The sequence below is a fragment of the Geotrypetes seraphini genome, chromosome 2 (genome assembly GCF_902459505.1).
Source record: "Geotrypetes seraphini chromosome 2, aGeoSer1.1, whole genome shotgun sequence".
Classification (NCBI taxonomy): domain Eukaryota; kingdom Metazoa; phylum Chordata; class Amphibia; order Gymnophiona; family Dermophiidae; genus Geotrypetes; species Geotrypetes seraphini.
In genome coordinates, this window is record NC_047085.1 from 512,008,851 (window position 1) to 512,014,850 (window position 6,000).

General features: G+C 44.0%; 1 pseudogene; it reads left to right on the plus strand.

Moving 5' to 3' along the window:
- LOC117354987 overlaps positions 1-4,894 on the plus strand; it is a 73,037-nt pseudogene extending 68,143 nt beyond the window's left edge.
- The last annotated feature ends 1,106 nt before the right edge of the window (positions 4,895-6,000 follow it).

The following is a 6,000-nucleotide window of genomic DNA, read 5'->3' on the forward strand; positions in this document are numbered from 1 at the left end:
AACAACTTTAACAGTTTAGTGTCATCTGCAAATTTAATCACCTCACTTGTTCCAATTTCCAGATCATTTATAAATCAGTTAAATAGCACTGGTCCCAGTACAGACCCCTGTGGCACTCCACTGTTCACTCTCCTCCATTGAGAGACATGACATTTAACCCTACCCTCTATTTTCTATCCGATAACCAATTCCTAATCCACAACTGAAAATCTAACTCACCTTTATCCACCTGTTTATTCACACCTTCAAAGACATCAAGCAAATTTGTGAGGCAAAATATCCCCCAGCTGAACCCATGCTGACTCCATCTCATTAAACCACGTTTGTCTAAGTGTTGAGAAGCAAATGGTTATCTTGGAGCCAGCGGGCTATGGCATTTGTGCATTGTTGCAAAGGAATTAGATTAGGAGCTACTGGATCACAGTGATATTGTAGCAGAATGTCATCTGAATAGATACTGAAGGCCTGAATGAGCTTAGCTAGGGGACTAAGAAAGATATTAGATAGGAAGGGAGATAAAATAGACCTTTGTGGGGCTCCAGATGTGAGATGACAGTAAGGAGAAGCATCACCATCTTGATATCCTGTGAATGATCAATGCTGAAGAAATTAGGTGAACCATATCTGATATCCCAAGAGAAGATAATCTTTGAAGCAGTAGAGAATAAGTGAATGACATCAAAGGCTGCCATCAGATCCAAGGAGACTAAGAGGGTGACTAAAATCCAAATTATCGTTTGTCACTTCACAAGGAGCTTACAATGGTCTCTACTGGGGCCCATACAGAAACCTGATTGTCTAGGATAAAGGGTGTGGATGGCCTCTGCTTGATCAAGGAGTTAGTTGTTAATAAAACCAGCTTTTCTGTTATTTTAGCTAGGAATAGGATAATGGAAACTGGGAGCTAGATTTCTCCAGAGCAGCTTTCTTAAGGATAAGTAAAAATTTGGTAATCTATGGGAGATCACGAAATATCAGGTGGGTCATGTGTTGAAAAAGGCGTAAATTTGGGGGTAAACCTAAGTCAGACAAGAATGTGAGGAAGTTGGAGGTCTTCGGATGTGATGCTGTGTCCACATGAACATTAAAGTCACCTAGAATAATAAGAGACGGGAATCTAGTGATCGTATCTGCAATGGTTTGGGAGACCTTATGCCATTCAGATGCACACGGGGGAGGGGAGCAATAAACTAATAATAGGTGGCTGAGGGAGAAGAAAATTCCAGTAGTAAAGCTTCCGAATGAGGAGGAGAGTCAACAAATACTGTAGCTCCTTTGCCTGAGTCTTGCCATTCCCCATCCTCTTCTAGACTGGCGATTTCGATCAAAGACCTTAAAACCTGAGGGGCAGCATTGTAGTAACAGCACCTCCTCTCCCAGATGCAGCCAAGTCTCCGTGAGGCATAAGATATCTAAATGTTGGAGCTCTTATTAGATCTTTAATAAGGTCCACTTAGGAGATAGAAGTCATGGCCTGAGATTGTGTGTTGTAGAGGAGCACAAGGAAAACAACAGCCAGCAACACAGGGAATTCAAAGAAAGAAGGAAAAGTCCCAATCCCTCCCGAGAGTTCACCCCAAGGAGCAAAACCCGATTCCGTTTTAGAATCACTCTTTGGTGAGTAGAGATGACATGTTTGGGTCACGTGTCCCTCACTCGGGAAAGTCCATTCGACAGCATTCAAGACTGAAAAAGAGGAGCAGAGCAGCAATTGCTAGTAAACGGTCCATCATACAAGCAGTCGTAGCAGCGCTGACCATCCCAGCACGATCTAGGCAGTGGTGGAATCAGGTCAGAGCCTGAAATTCTGTGGATGTACATTATGTGGTGACATTCCATGCTGTTAACCGCTTAGCTAACTGGACAAGTAAGACCACTCAAATACCAGAGTTGTGTCTTGTTAGCTATGTGGGTACTACACGGAATATACCAGCAGTATCCACAAAGCTTCCAGCCATCACTGATGAACCAGGTTTTTAATGGCGGTGCCCATATATGGCCCAGTATGTGACTTTCTGGGACTAATCTAGTTAGCAGCTTATGCTTAGTGCCCCTGGCTAAATATTCACCCATAACAATTCAACAATTACCGTATTTTTCGCACCATAAGACGCTAGAACTGACAGCAACCAATCAGAAAGCAGCACAGTGTCAGGCAGGAGCGCAGAAAACTTGCGCCTGACCTCCACTGCTCCTATCTGGGAAATACAAGATGACTAGCAGGGAGGAATCGCGCTAGACCACCAGGATGATGTTTTTAATAAGGTATGACGGCGGCAGGTGTTTGCGCGGGGGGGGGGGGAGAATGTTTTAAAAAGGTGCGGCGGTGAGTGTTTGGGGGGTTGGTGTGTGTGGAAAAGGGTGCGGCTTTTGGCGGGAGGGAGATGTTTTAAAAAGGGGCTTTTGGCGGGGGAGGGATTTTTAAAAATGGTACGGGGGGTTAAAAAAATTGTATCTGCGGGGGGGGGGGTGATTTTGAAAGGTAGTGGGGGGGTTTGGTTGGGATGGCGTGCTGGGAGCTGGCTGGCTGCCACTATTTGTGCCTACCACTAGACATGCCCTGTACCCTGTCCCAGCCTACTACTAGACCACCAGAGGGGGGACAGGGTACAGGGCACACCATTTGGTTCAGAATTTTTTTTTCTTGGTTTTTCCTCTTCTACAGGTGGGTGCATCTTATGGTCAGGTGTGTCTTATGGAGCAAAAAATACGGTAATACAAACAGGAATAAAACTAATTACTTTAAAAAGATTTTATATAATATCAAAAAAAGCACAACATAATCCAAATAAGAGAGAAACATTCTACATCTGTATTTTGTGATAACAATTTTTATTATCAAACAGGTTTAAAATGTCTTCAGAGGATCCATGAGAGTGAGAGGCCATTTACATGTTCAGAATGTGGCAAAAGATATAGTGGTCCTTCAGCTTTAAAAACACACAAGAGGATTCATACTGGAGAGAAACCATATACTTGTTCAGAATGTGAGAAAAGCTTTAGTCAGCAATCAAGTTTAAAAAGGCACAAGAGGATTCATACTGGAGAGAAACCATTTACATGTTCAGAATGTTGGAAAAGATATAGTAGTCCCTCAGCTTTAAAAATACACAAAAGCATTCATACTGGAGAGAAACCATATACTTGTTCAGAATGTGGTAAAAACTTTATTAAGCAGTCACATTTAAATTTGCATGTGAGGATTCATACAGGAGAGAAACCGTATACCTGTTCAGAGTGTGGAAAAAGCTTTAGTCAGCTGTCAAGTTTAAAAAGTCACAAGTGGATTCATACTGGAGAGAAACCATCTACCTGTTCAGAATGTGGGAAAAGCTTTAGTCGGCAATCAACTTTAAAAATACATGAGAGGATTCATACTGGAGATAAATCATATTCATGTCCAGAATGTGGGAAAAGATATAGTGGTCCTTCAGCTTTAAAAACACACAAGAGGATTCATACTGGAGAGAAACCGTATAGCTGTTCAGAATGTGGGAAAAGATACAGTAATCTCACAGCTTTAAAAAGGCACAACATGAAGCACAGTGGAGAGAAACCATATACCTGTTCAGAATGTGGGAAAAGCTTTAGTCAGCTGTCATATTTAAAAAATCACAAGAGGATTCATACTGGAGAGAAGCCATATTCATGTCCAGAATGTGGGAAAAGATATAGTGATCCCTCAGCTTTAAAAAGGCACAAGAGGATTCATACTGGGGAGAAACCATATACCTGTTCAGAATGTGGGAAAAGATATAGTGATTCCTCAGCTTTAAAAAGGCACAAGAGGATTCATACTGGAGAGAAACCATATACCTGTTCAGAATGTGGGAAAAGCTTTAGTTTGCAGTCCAATTTAAAAACACACAAGAGGTTTCATACTGGAGAGAAACCATATACCTGTTCAGAATGTGGTAAAAACTTTATTAGGCAGTCATATTTAAACGTTCACAAGAGGATTCATACTGGAGAGAAACGATTTTATGTTCAGAATGTGGCAAAAGATATAGTGATCCCTCAGCTTTAAAAACACACAAGAGGATTCATACTGGAGAGAAGCCATATATCTGTTCAGAATGTGGGGAAAGATATAGTAATCCCTCAGCTTTTAAAATACACAATAGGATTCATACTGGAGAGAAACCATATACTTGTTCAGAATGTGGGAAAAGATACAGAGATCCATCAGCTTTAAAAAAAACCACAAGATGATGCATAGTGGAGAGAAACCATATTCATGTCCAGAATGTGGGAACAGATATAGTGAATCCTCAGCTTTTAAAATACACAATAGGACTCATACAGGAGAGAAACCGTATAACTGTTCAGAATGTGGGAAAATCTTTAATCAGCAATCACATTTAAATCTTCACAAGAGGAATCATACTGGAAATGATTTACATGTTCAGAATAGAGAGCTGCACGGGAATGGGGACGACGGGAATCCCGCGGGTCCCCCCTTTGGGTCATGGGGATCCCATGGGGACATCCCCTAGGGTCACCGGGACCCGTGGGAACGCCCCCTAGGGTCATGGGTATCCCATGGGGACACCTCCTAGGGTTGTGGGGATCCTGCGGGGTTAGATGAAAACTCAAGCTGCGAGCCTCGTCTTCTCTTTCATACCTGCCCTGCCGCAGCACACAGCCAACCGGAAGTCTTCCACGATATAAGCACTGACGTCGGAGGGAGGGCTTAAGCAAAGCCCTCCCTCTCTCCGACGTCAGCGCTGACATGGGGAAGACATGTGGTCGACTGTATGCTGCGGCAGGGCTGGTAGGAAAAATTCAAGGCAATGGCATACCAAGGGGGGGGGAGGGAGGACCGCCCCGGGTGCAGCCTTAGGGGATGGTGCACAGCCCTTTCTCCCTCCCTGCCCCTTACCTTTGTGGTACTTTCCCCCGACTGACCGACCGACAACGCCCGGTCCGACAAACCTCCCTGCCCTGTAGCCGTGAATCTAAATTACCTTCTTACAGCAGCTGGAGAATTGAAATTGCGTGAGCTGCCGTAAAGGTCATCTCTGACGCAACCGGCGTTACGTCAGAGATGACCTTTACGGCAGCCACAAGCAGCTTCAGTACTCCAGCTGCTGTAAGAAGGTAATTTAGACTCGCGGCTACAGGGCAGGGAGGTTTGTCGGACCGAGCCTGTTGTCGGTCGAGCGGGGAAGTGCCACGAAGGTAAGGGGCAGGGAGGGAGAAAAGGAGGAAAGGTGGAGTCGAGAGGAAAAGACGCTTAAGGGAAATGGGTAAAACTGAGGGGGGAGAAGGACGCTGAAAGCACATGGGGAAGACAAAGGGGTGGAGAAGGACACTGAAAGGACATGGGTCAAGACAGAGGGGGGAGAAGGACGCTGACAGGACATGGGGAAGATGGGGGAAGGAAGCTGAAAGGAAATGGAGAAGAGAGAGTGGGGAGAACATGCTGAAGGGAAATGGGGAAGAGAGAGTGGGGAGAAGACGCTGAAGGGAAATGGGGAAGAGAGTGGGGAGAAGACGCTGAAGGGAAATGGGGAAGAGAGAGTGGGGAGAAGATGCTGAAGCGAAATGGGGAACAGAGAGTGGGGCAAAGATGCTGGCAGGGAAGAAGACAGAGACTTCAGACTATGGGGGGAGCGGAGGGAAGAAGATGGGTGCCAGACCAATTTGGAAGGGGGAAGAAAGGGAGAGGTACATTAACAGAGCAAATGGAAGACGCAGAGAGAAGAGAGATAATGGATGGAAGGAATTGAATGAAAACATGAGGAAAGCAGAAACCAGGCAACAAAGGTAGGAAAAAAATTCTATTTTTTTTTTTTTTGCTTCAGGATAAAGTAGTATATTAGTTGTGTTGATAAAAATTTATAAACATTAGAGACTCTGGTAGAAACCAGTTTACAAAGTATGTATTCTTCCCAATTAATATTTCCAAATTAATAAAGTCTCTTTGCTTATTTGTAAATGGGTTTCTACCAGAGCCTTAATTCAGTAGCAAAATTAAATGAAATAACTATTTCTGAA